Below are 13,429 nucleotides of genomic sequence, written 5' to 3' on the forward strand. Positions count from 1 at the left end.
CCCGAACAAGTCCTTGATGTCCACACAGTTCCCGGCCCCTTCGACGTAGCGCGCAAGGAAGGTGAGGACATCCACGACGGGCACATGTGGGTTGAACATGTGCACCGTGATCATCCGTTCCCTCTGGGTGGGGAGGGTGAAGAGCGGCTGCACCTTCAGGAGCGACAGCGGGGCTTCATCCCCCTTCTCCCGGAAGTCCTGCAGCAACTTCTGCCATCCCGCCGGGTTCCGGAAGGTAACGTCGAAGTATCCGTTACCTGGGAAGTCCTGGAGGCAGAAGATGTCCCCGGCCTTGAATCCACAAGCCTTCAGCAGCACCTTCTTGACGAAGAGATCCCTTGAGAAAGGGTTCCCCTCCTTGAGGTCCTTCACCGATACACGCAGGGTATTACGAATACCCTGCCCTCCAGCTCCACTTGCTGCTGCCATCCCACCTGGATAAGGGTGTTAGGTTGGTTACCCAACCAGCATGGATCCACCCCTAAACCAGACTCGTGCTCCTGACCTCCGCTCCACGTCGATGATCTAATGCAAATACTGCTCTTATACTTACCCTGTTCTTATAAGAACATTAGATTGTGCCAGAACAGATACTACACTTGATCTTAGCCAAAAGGCCTCGGATAAACCTCATCGGCTACGATACTGCCGTCCTGGGAGAACCTCCTTTGTGATCAAGGTGTCTCCCCTGAGCTCGGTCCGCATTAACAAAACTGATCTCCCGGTGGCCGAGCACTTCAACTCCCCCTCCCATTCCCAGTCTGACCTTTCTGTCATGGGCCTCCTCCAATGCCATAGTGAGGCCCGCCGGAAATTGGAGGAGCAGCACCTCATATTTCGCCTGGGCAGTTTGCGGCCCGGTGGTATGAACATCGACTTCTCCAACTTCAGATAGCTCCTCTGTCCCTCTCTTCCCCTCCTCCTTCCCAGATCTCCCTCTATCTTCCTGTCTCCACCTATATCCTTCCTTTGTCCCGCCCCCCTGACATCAATCTGAAGAAGGGTCTCGACCCGAAACGTCACCCATTCCTTCTCTCCCGAGATGCTGCCTGACCTGCTGAGTTACTCCAGCATTTTGTGAATAAATAGATTTGTACCAGAATCTGCAGTTATTTTCTTATACATTTTATATTTGTTTCATTTAAGTTTATGGCTCCGTTGTAGCGACCATAGAGAATGGTCCAGGTCGTCGAACCCTCGGATTGGCCAGCGAGGTCACGTGGGAACGCGACCATGGGGATTGGTCCAGGGAGCGACATCGCTGATTGGCCAGCGATGTCATGTGCGCGTTTGGCGCCCGATTTAGTCAGTTCAAGGAAGACAGTAAGTTTGTAATGGTTGTCCCTTACCTTGTTGTTTAACTCTATTCGAATATTGCGGCTGCAATAAATTTCTTCTACAACCAACAAATTTCGGACTCGCGATATTGGTGACCCCGACGTGATCTGGACGATCACCGACTGAGCAGGAACCCGACGCCTCGTTGACGATGACCGAGCCGGGCACACCGGAGTCAAGCGCCGAAAGCGTTCATCTTCCGTTGTTTTGGACGCACGCACCGCAAGCTTGGTTTATCCACACCGAGGCTCAATTTCATATAAAGAAGGTGTCGGACGAATCCACGAAGTACTTCTACCTCGTCAGCGCTCTATCGCCGGACACAACCAAGCGCGTGATGCGGTTCATCGTGGATCCACCTGCGGAAAACAAGTACGAGGCCATGAAGAAAGTATTACTGCGAACCTTCGGGTTTAATAAGCATGGTGGTGCGGCAAAACTTCTGCACCTACCAGATCTTGGAGACCAACTGCCTTCCGTCCTCATGGCCGAAATGATGATGCTAGCCGGTGAGCACACGGATTGCCCTATGTTCGAACAGGCATTCCGCGAGAAACTTCCCGAGGATGTCCGACTGCTGCTCACGGATTGTTCTTTTAAGGACCCCGAAGCATATGCAGCGAAAGCGGACGCGCTCATAGCGGCAAAAAACAAGGCAAGTGGTTCGATCAACAAAGTCTCGACATCAGTGACCACGCCACAGCGACGGCAAGATGGCGCCACGTCTCCCGCCAATTCTCCGAAAGCCCGCCAAAAAGATCCGCACAAGTGCGGCTGGTGCTATTATCACCTACGATGGGGTAACGAATCCCGCAACTGCCGTTTGCCTTGTACCTTCGCGGGAAATGCCTCGGCCGATCGTACATAGGGGCAGTTACGATTGGCCAGAACCGGCGCCTCTATGTCCATGATCGATTCACGGACACAGAATTTTTGGTAGACACGGGAGCCATCGTCAGCATAGTGCCGCCGACCGACCTCGAAACCAGATCGGGTAAGACAGGTCCCACCCTCATCGCGGTTAATGGCAGCCCAATTCGCACTTTCGGTACACGGAAGATGTCCCTTGTGTTAGGCCTCCGCACGTACGAATGGCCATTCATCATAGCCGACGTCAAACAAGCGATCCTGGGCGCAGATTTTCTCTGGGCTTTTTCACTGGTTCCTGATGTCCGCGGTAACGACCTCCGACCCTCCGCCGAAGATGAGCACGTCGCTCCGACAATCGCCTCCTCGCCCAGCCCTACTGTCCAGGCCGTCGTCGCGGCCCCCGACTCGTATGCTGCGATTCTGGCAGAGTTTCCGGAGCTGCTCGTCCAACGTTTTGACACGCCTTCGGCTAAGCACGGTGTGGTCCATCACATCCGCACCGAAGGCCCTCCCGTTTTCGCTCGGGCCAGGAGACTACCGCCAGACAAACTGGTGGTGGCAAGGGCGGAGTTCAGGAAAATGGAGGAAATGGGAATTGTCCGTCAGTCTGACAGCCCGTGGGCCTCGCCGTTACATATGGTCTCCAAGGCATCTGGGGGGTGGAGACCATGTGGCGATTATCGGCGTCTCAATGCTGTCACCACGGCTGATCGCTACCCCATACCGCACCTACAGGATTTTTCATCTGGGCTGGAAGGAGCGGTGGTGTTTTCCAAAATCGATTTGGTGCGAGGATACCATCAGATTCCGGTGCGACCGGAGGACATACAGAAAACTGCAACAATTACTCCGTTCGGGTTGTTTGAATGGTTGCGTATGCCTTTCGGTTTAAAGAACGCGGCACAGGCTTTCCAGCGGCTGATGGACCGCGTGGGCCGGGGTTTACCATTTTTGTTTATTTATTTAGACGACATCCTGGTCGCCAGCCCCTCCGTGCAGGAACACCAGGCCCATTTGCGGACCGTGTTCCAGCGGCTCCAAGACCACGGGCTCATAATCCAACCCTCCAAATGTCAATTCGGCCTTCCTGCTCTTGATTTTCTAGGGCACAGAATTACCCCTGCCGGCGCCTCCCCTTTGCCCATGACACTAGGCCCGGACATGGTAGACCCAGACACTGTAGGCCCGGACACTGTGGGCTCGACGGCCGCTGTGGGCCCAGACAGTGTAGGCCCGGAGGCAGGGGGGCCGCCTAGTGAAGGTTGCATAGCAAACTGCCTCCCGGCCCGCGTGGCCACCATTGGTGGAGCGGGAGCACGTGGCCTCTGGCTGGGTGAAGTCACGTGAAGCATGGGGCTGTGATGTCACCTTTTGTCCCTTATTTGGGAGTGTGAAAGTTAGCAACCCTAGACATGATGAAGGGACTTTGGCATACGTCACTTTATCTCTTCCATGACTTCTCTCAAGTAACTCTTATTCTTTCAGATATTTTTGCTAAATCAATCTGCCTCTTCAAGTGATTGCAAACGACCTTGCGGCATTTTGTGAAGAGCTGATAAGTTCTCCAGCTGACCTGATCAATATTTATTCCTCAAGCTTTTTCTCTTTACAAAAAGGCCACTTATTTCAGGCACAAATGCTGGAGTAATTCAGTGGGTTTGAGAAGCTGCCTGTCCCGCTGAGTTACTCCAGCATTTTGTGTCTATCTTTGGTTTAAACCAGCATCTGCAGTTCCTTCATATACACTTATTTCAGACCTTGGGTTGAACTTGCTTCATGTACACTGGAAGCTGCATTTTCTATATCACTCTTGGCCTTGACTTTCTATATTTGGTCATATTCCAGTCTGAAGTAGAAAGTGTATCGTCCCCCATGCTTTAATAGGCAAAACATTTAGTGTGTTTACAATTATGTTGCTACCTGCATTTAAAAGTTAGGGTTCATTATACTTTCTATGTTTTGCAATGTCGAGAACATTATCGTTCTCTTTCAGCATTGTGAAATGACTTTCGACAAACTGTTATCAGCTTATTTAAATGCCAACCCAAGTGCCTCAAGAAGCATAATAATGTTAATCGCTTAATCAGTATTTATAGGAACATAGCAAATAGGTGCAAGAGGAGGCCATTTGGCCCTTCAACAGAGCTTTATTTGTCATTCGGTACCAAGGTACCGAACGAAACTACATAGCAGTCACACAAAAAAAAGAACACAAGACACATGACCCCAACACAAACGTCCATCACAGTGACTCCAAACACCCCCTCACTGTGATGGAGGCAACAAAACTTCCACTCTCTTCCCCATGCCCACGGACAGACAGCTCGTCCCCGACCGACCTATGGTTGATCATCCACAATCAGTAACCCGTGCCTGCCTTCTCCCCATATCCCTTGATTCCGCTAGCCCTTAGAGCTCTATCTAACTCTTGACAGATATTCCCCCTACCCTTCCCCTCACCTTTCTAACAGTTACTCTGGAGAAAGCTAATTTCCATTCTGGAGAAAGCTGATTCTTTAATCACAAAAGTATACAGGATGTAAAAAGTACTGCACAAGAACAGGCCTTTCAGGTCACAATGTCTGTGCTGAACATGATACCATCACTTATCTACATGTACCGTAAATCTTATACCTCCATTCCCTGCATATCCACATGCCTATCCAAAAGTCTTTTACATGCCACTAATGTATCTGCTTCAACCTCCATCCTTGACAGCGATCCAGGCACTCACTGTTCTCTTTTCTCCTGGGTCTTGTCTGATTTTTCACCCACAGCTAATCTCCATGTTTTAATTTTCAACGCAACAGTTTCATTTATCCTCGTTGCTGAAAGTGGCAGAAATCGTTCAACTCTGGTGACTTGCTCTTCTATGAACAAGGCCATCTATTCCTTTGTGCAGGGTGGAACTGCAGATGCTGGTTGAGACCGAAGATAGACACAAAAAGCTGGAGTAACTCGGCGGGACAGGCAGCATCTCTGGAGAGAAGGAATGGGTGACGTTTCGGGGCGAGACCCTTCTTCAGACTGAGAGTCGGGAAAGGGAAACGAGAGATACACATGGTGATATAGAGAGAGACATGATTCTTTTGTCATCATTACGTTTTTGCATCTTTCATGAATTTGTTCTGTATCTCTCTATATCACCATCTTTATCTCATTTCCCTTTCCCCTTCCTCTCGGTCTGAAGAAGTATCTCGACCTGAAATGTCACTTATTCCTTCCCTCCAGAGATGCTGCCTGATCCGATAAGTTACTCCAGCATTTTGTGTCTATCTTCTGTATTCCTTTGTGGTCACATTCAACATTAGTCAATGTTTCCGTACATTACGTACTTCATAGAATTATCATAATAGTCAAGAGGTTTGCAAACTTGCAGAAATATTTCCCTCTGCTGCTGTGGTCAGTGGCGTATCTAGGAGAGAATACCATGGCAGGTATGTCACGTGCCCCGGGCACCACTTGAAGGGGGACCAGTGACACAAGAGACAATTTTACATTTAATACCAAGCCAATTAACCTACAAGCCTGTACGCCTTTGGAGTGTGGGAGGAAACCGGAGCACCCGGAGAAAACCCACGCAGGTTACGGGGAGAACGTACAAACTCCTACGGACAGCGCCGGTTGTCAGGATTGTAAGGCAGCAGCTCCACCAATAATGAGTGCTTTAGTCCAACTGATCTGCGGTACCATTAACCCTTTTCGCAAGTCATAGTAAAATATTACATGGTGCTTTGTAACTGGAGGTTTTGTTCCACTCCACAGTTATACACATATAGACTTCTCAGAGGCTAGCAGATCACCGCTGGTCTAGACAGTTGTTGGAATGCAGGCCCACCATCGAGTTCCCGGCACCCTTGGTTCCACAGCCTTGCCAAAATATCCGTTCTGTCAGACCAACAGAGGTCACGGTCTTATGGGGCCGAGATACTGGCCCGCAAAGACGGCCTCGGAAGTCAGCTAAGGGGACAGATCTGCCGGCTCAGGCCGGGCCAGGGTTCCAGCGCCCCGGCCGCAGGGAGCAAATTCGACCCGCCAATTGGCACTGAAGTCCCGATGAGGTCAACATCGGCCGCCTCACCCAGCCTGGGCACAATATTTATGGGGTGGGGGGGGGGGGGGGGGGGGAAAGGAGAACTTCCAGGGGGGGATTTCAAGTGCGTTCTCTGTCTGGATTAAAGGGGGAAGGGGGCTGGACCACCAGTTGCTGGAAAATCATGGAACAGCATCCCCCTCCCCATCAGAACTTCCCCCCTCCATCGACTCCTTTAAGTTCAGGCTCAAAACCTATTTCTACTCCCTAGTCAGGATTGAACCCTAGCGCCACCGTGCCACACCACGACTCTTTTGTGGATGATCTGAGTATGCCTTGGAAATAATTGGAGAATCTATGTAGGAGTATTGTCAGCCTGTTTCACCCTTGTTCACTGACTTATCTGACGGGTCTGAAGAAGCGAAGGGATTAAAAGTACCATTAGCAAATTTGAAGATGACACAAAGCTGGGTGGTAGTGTGAACTGTGAGGAAGATGCTATGTTGCAGGGTGACTTGGACAGGTTGTGTGAGTGGGCGGATGCATGGCAGATGCAGTTTAATGTGGATAAGTGTGAGGTTATCCACTTTGGTGGTAAGAATAGGAAGGCAGAGTATTATCTGAATGGTGTCAAGTTAGGAAAAGGGGACGTACAACGAGATCTGGGTGTCCTAATGCATCAGTCACTGAAAGGAAGCATGCAGGTACAGCAGGCAGTGAAGAAAGCCAATGGAATGTTGGCCTTCATAACAAGAGGAGTTGAGTATAGGAGCAAAGAGGTCCTTCTGCAGTTGTACAGGGCCCTTGTGAGATCGCACCTGGAGTACTGTGTGCAATTTTGATCTCCAAATTTGAGGAAGGATATTCTTGTTATTGAGGGCATGCAGCGTAGGTTTACTAGGTTAATTCCCGGAATGGCGGGACTGTCATATGTTGAAAGACTGGAGCGACTAGGCTTGGTTGTATACACTGGAATTTAGAAGGATGAAGGGAGATCTTATCGAAACATAAGATTATTAAAGGGTTGGATACGTTAGAGGCAGGAAAAATGTTCCCTATGTTGGGGGAGTCCAGAACCAGGGGCCACAGTTTAAGACTAAGGGGTAGGCCATTTAGAACGGAGATGAGGAAAAACCTTTTCAGTCAGCGAGTTGTAAATCTGTGGAATTCTCTGCCTCAGAAGGCAGTGGAGGCCAGTTTTCTGAATGCATTCAAGAGAGCTAGATAGAGCTCTTAAGGATAGCGGAGTCAGGGAGTATGGGGAGAAGGCAGGAACGGGGTACTGATTGAGAATGATCAGCCATGATCACATTGAATGGTGGTGCTGGCTCGAAGGGCCGAATGGCCTCCTCCTGCACCTATTGTCTATTGTCTATTAACCTGCAAACCTGTCCGTCTTTGGAGTGTGGGAGGAAACCACAGATAGAATAGAATAGAACAGCCTTTATTGTCATACAAAGGCATGTTTTTGGATGAAATTCCATTACCCACAGTCAACAATGAGAAGCAATAAAAATAAAGCAATAAAACCCACAATCACAAAACCAACATAAAACAAAAAAAAACATCCATCACAGTGAGTCTCCTCCAGTCACCTCCTCACTGTGATGGAAGACCAGAATGTCTTTCTCTTCCCTGCCATCTTCTCCCGCGGTCAGGCAGTCGAACTTGCCACATTGGGGCGATCGTGGCTCCTGACATTGAAGCCCCCGCTGGGCGTTGGAAAATCCCGCGGCCTATTCGATGCCGCACCGGACGGTGAAAGGTCTGCAGCGGGCCGACCCAAGCCCCGCGATTCGGGGCAGGCGAAGACGCTGCCGCTGCCGGAGCTCCCGATGTCGGCCCCCACCCAGGGACCTGTGAGCTTCCGACCTCCACAGGGCCCGCGGCCCGCGGAGAAAACCCACGCAGGTCACGGGGAGAAGGTACAAACTCCGTACAGACAGCACCCTAGTCGGGATGGAACCGGGGTCTCCGGCACTGCATTCGCTGTAAGGCAGCAACTCTACCTCTGCACCACCGTGACCGCCCACATCTGGAATCTGTTGCAATGTGATTTTTCCAAGAATTTAAATTTATTTTCAGGGTATCGTGTATGTTTCACCCTAGTCCAGGAGTCCGTCAGGTGGGTGCAACTTCAGAATGTAGACTTTGAAACAATGATTTCCAGTTATTATTTATTTACTAAATCCAACAATAGAAATTCATGAGTTTAAAAAAATAGACATCTTTTTTTGAAGTTGAAAATAAGGATAGATCAGTTGGATTTAGTCAGATTGGGGAATGCATAACAGCTAAATATGAATGTTTTTTGCATTACTAACTGTTTGACGGGCTGTCATATTATATCAGTCTAACTGCCACCATCCTAGAAATAGGAAGCTGCCTTCCTGTATTTCCTTTGATCAAGAGGTTTTCTGCTTCAGAAGTGATGTTGACATATAATGCTATTTATCATGACATATGTTATAAACTAGGATGCTTCAATAATACTGGCTTTATATATATTTCTCCAAATTTAGATTCCAGTGCTCAAAGCTGATTAGAAATGCTCACATTGTTATCCAAACATAAAACCACTCGTGCTGGAAGGGACTGCAGATGTTGGTTTACACCAAAGATAGACACAGAATTCTGGACTACTCTAACTCAGTGGGACAGGCAGCATCTATGGAGAGAAGGAATGGGTGATGCTTCAGGTCGAGACCCTTCCTCAGACTGAGAGTCAGACTGAGAGTCAGGGGAGAGGGAGTCTACAGATACAGAAGGGTAAGGTGTGAAAACGACAGATCAAAGCAGATGGTGGTTAGGAAATGTAGAATGGTTCATTGTTATCACTATAATTGATAGAACAGACACTAGAAGTGGCTCATTTGGTAGCAATTTCACTTTCGATTTACAAAATTATATGTTCACGACCTTCTTCAGAAAACTGAAATCCTCAGCAAAGATCAAGCTGAGGACTCTGTGACAGCTTTCAAAAATGACTGTAAAGTGAAGCATGGTTGATTCCCCCATGTTGACATGGAAGATTGCAGTCCACAATGTTCAGAAGATCAGGGGAGTCATTTTGCAGGAAGGAACTGCAGATGCTGGTTTACACCGAAGATAGACGCAAAATGGGGCAACAAAATGGCGTCAGAGCGGCACGGTGGTGCAGCGGTAGAGTTGCTGCCTTACAGCGAATGCAGCGCCGGAGACCCAGGTTCCATCCCGACTATGGGTGCTGTCTGTACGGAGTTTGTACGTTCTCCCCGTGACCGGCGTGGGTTTTCTCCGAGATCTTCGGTTTCTTCCCACACTCCAAAGACGTACAGGTTCGTAGGTTAATTGGTATAAATATAAATTGTCCCCAGTGTGTGTAGGATAGTGTTAATGTGCAGGGATCGCTGGTCGGCGCGGACCCGGTGGGCCAAAGGGTCTGTTTCCGTGCTGAACTAAATGCTGGATAGAGTAACTCAGCGGGACAGGCAGCATATCTGGATAACTGGGTCTGATGAAGGGTCACGACCCGAAACGTCACCCATTCCTTCTCTCCAGAGATGCTGCCTGACCCGCTGAGTTACTCCAGCTTTTTGTGTTTCTCTTCAGGGGAGCAATTATCACTGTGCTGGCCAACATTCATCCTTCATCATCACACAAACAGCTTAGTTGTGATGAGAAATCCTCAGCCTTCCTAACAGGATGGTACAGTTACATTGGGACAAAAACAATTTGAGTCACTGTCCGGAAATATTGACATTAAGTTGTAACCTAGGCCTCCACTACAACAAAAGATAGACACAAAAAGCTGGAGTAACTCAGCGGGTCACACAGGATCTCTGGAGAAAAAGAATAGGTGACGTTTCAGTCTCGACCCGAAACGTCACCCATTCCTTCTCTCCAGAGATGCTGCCTGACCCGCTGAGTTACTCCAGCTTTTTGTGTCTATCTTCAGTTTAAACCAGCGTCTGCAGTTCCATCCTAAACATGACAACAAAGATAATAATATATAATATATATTTAATAATATTACAATTTAAAAGTAGTTCCATCAATTTGCTCTGCATGCAAGGGACAAAAAGGTGCTTTAGAAATATGTCTGGTCTTTTTGTTGGCAATTATGCAACAATTATTCGACAAAGAACTCATTGCGCTTTTGCAAGGATTTTTGTGCATTGTTGAACGGAGATTTTTTTCGACTTTATTGCTAAAAAATACACTACAATGAAAGGTTATCTAGTCCACAGTTTATAGCACACTATCTTAGGAGTTTATTTTTAGTGTTTTTTAAACTACATCAGAGTGCACTTTAAACATAGACGTTTAAACTATATTTCTGTTCTGAGAGAGTCATTGTCATTCTGTCATTTCTGGCTTTCTTTCCACTTCCAAATGGAAATAAAGTTCCCTGTCCATGATTTCCCCATCATTCGGCCAGTAAAATGGCACAACTACGAACCTGGATGCAGAATGCAGTCCAGCAGTCGAATGAAATGTAACGTTCATATTGAGCAAATGTTAAATTGAGAATTACAAATATACACCGATCAGCCAAAACATTATGACCACCGGCCTAATAAGCTGTTGGTCCTCCATGTGCAGCCCCATACGCAGCAGGGTGAGATGCACTGTGTATTGTGACTTGTGACCACCATTAACATTTTCTGTGACTTGTGCCACAGTCGACCTTCTGTCGGTTCGGACCAGACGGGATAGCCTTCGTTACCCTCGCACATTGATGAGCCTTGGGCGCCCAACACCCTGTCGCCGGTTTGTGGTTTGCCCCTCCTCAGACCACTGTCGGTAGGTTCTCACCACTGCTGACCGGGAGCACCCCACAAGTCTTGCTGTTTCAGAGATCCTCTGACCCAGTCGTCTGGCCATAACAATTTGGCCCTTGTCAAAGTCGCTCTGGTCTTTACTCCTGCCCATTTCTCCTGCATCCAACTCATCAACTTCAAGAACTGACTGTTCACTTGCTGCCTAATATATCCCACCCCTTGACAGGTGCCATTGTAACAAGATAATCAATGTTATTCACTTCGCCTGTCAGTGGACATAATGTTTTGGCTCATCGTTGTAAGTCACTACAACCTCACTAACCCAGAAAAGTTAAAAGGCCCCCAGCATGACAGAATCAAATTAGCTTCTAAACAAAGGTGTCCTTCGCAGAGAAATACAGGGGATTTTCTGTAAGTTCACGTTGATGTCGTGGCTGAGCTGTGGGTGGGCAAGTTGAGCGTATGAATGTGTTTAATGAAGCACTGTGCCCCACATGCTCCCAACGTCCCTTGTCAAAATGCAGTCAGAAATTAGCATTCACCATGCCCACATAGTTTAGTTTAGTTTAGAGATACAGCGCAGAAACAGGCCCTTCCAACCTACCGGGTCCGCGCCGACCAGCGATCCCCGCACATTAACACTATCCTCTACCCACTAGGGACAATTTTTACATTTACCAAGCCAATTAACCTACAAACCTGTACGTCTTTGGAGTGTGGGAGGAAACCGAAGATCTCGGAGAAAACCCACGCAGGTCACGGGGAGAACGTACAAACTCTGTACAGACAGCCCCCGTAGTCGGGATGGAACCCGGGTCTCCGGCGCTGCATTCGCTGTAAGGCAGCAACTCTACCGCTGCCCCACCGTGCCGCCCCGTGAATAGTAACACAATTAATTTTCCTTTACAAGTTTAACTCAAATCATAATGTCGTTTAACTAACCTAAGTTGTTTTGCAAGGCTTGCAATGTCTAATCAGTATACATTTTAGTCTTGTTCATCCACAAAAGTGGCTTCACTACTTCCCTATTCTCCAAAATTAACAGAAGGAAATTAACAGAGGTTTAGCCACCTCCAACAGGATCCCACCACTAGTCACATCTTCCCATCTCCACCCCATTCCATCTTCTGCAGAGACCGTTCCCTCCGCAACTCCCTGGTTAACTCATCTCTTCCCACCCAAACCACCCCCTCCCCAGGTGATGCAACACCTGTCCCTGTACCTCCTCCCTCAACTCTGTCCAAGGACCTCGACAGTATTTTCAGGTGAGGCAGAGGTTCACTTGCACCTCTTCCAACCTCATCTACTGTGTTCAGGTGTGGACTCCTATATATCGCCAAGACCAAGCGCAGGCACGGCGATTGTTTCGCTGAACACCTCCGCTCAGTCCACCGAGGCCTACATGATCATAAATTCATAGAGTGATACAATGCGGAAACAGGCCCTTCGGCCCAACTCGCCCACACTGGCCAACAATGTCCCAGCTACACTAGTCCCGATTGCACGCACTTGGTCCATATCACCCCAAACCTGACCTATCCATGTACCTGTTTAACTGTTTCTTAAAAGTTGGGATATTCCCAGCCTCAACTACCTCCTCTGGCAGCTTGTTCCATACATCCACCACCCTTTGTGTGAAAAAGTTACCCCTTGGATTCCTATTAAATCATTTCCCCTTCACCTTGAACCTATGTCCTCTGGTTCTCGATTCCCCTACTCTGTCAATAGTCAATAGTCGTTTATTTGTTACATACACATAAATGTGTAGTAAAATGAAACATTACCCGCAGTTGAACAATAAGACCAATAAGATTAATCAATAAAAATGCAATAACACATACAATCACAACTAACACCAAACAAAAAGAAACATCCATCACAGTGAGTCTCCTCCAGTCCCTCCTCACTGTGATGGAAGGCCAAAATGTCTTTTTCTCTTCCCTGCCGTCTTGTCCCGCGGTCAGGCTGTTGGAGTTGCCACGTCGGGGCGGTCGGGGCTCCCGATATTGAAGCCCCCGCTGGGCGGTGAAAGGTCAACGGCCTATTTCAGGCCGCGCCGGACGGTGAAAGGTCCGCGACGGGCCGACCCAAGCCCCGCGATTCGGGGCGGGCGAACACGCTGCCTCTGCCGCTGCCGGAGCTCCCGATGTCGGCCCCCATCCAGGGGTCTGCGGGCTTCTGACGTCCACGCGGCCCGCGCCGGAGCCTCCGGAGACGAGTCGCATCCGCGCCCGCAGCATCCGCAGGCAGCCAGCGCCGCAGGTGGTGAGTCCGCGCCGCAGGTGGTGAGTCCGCGCCGCGGGCTCTGCGAACCAGAGCCCCAGGTGTTCCCAGGTGAATGGCCGGTGGTAGGCCGCAACGGGAACGGAGACACGACACAGAACAAAGGTCACGTCTCCGTTCTGGAGAGAGAATGTTACAGTTC

The sequence above is a fragment of the Rhinoraja longicauda genome, chromosome 16, assembly GCF_053455715.1.
Source record: "Rhinoraja longicauda isolate Sanriku21f chromosome 16, sRhiLon1.1, whole genome shotgun sequence".
Classification (NCBI taxonomy): domain Eukaryota; kingdom Metazoa; phylum Chordata; class Chondrichthyes; order Rajiformes; family Arhynchobatidae; genus Rhinoraja; species Rhinoraja longicauda.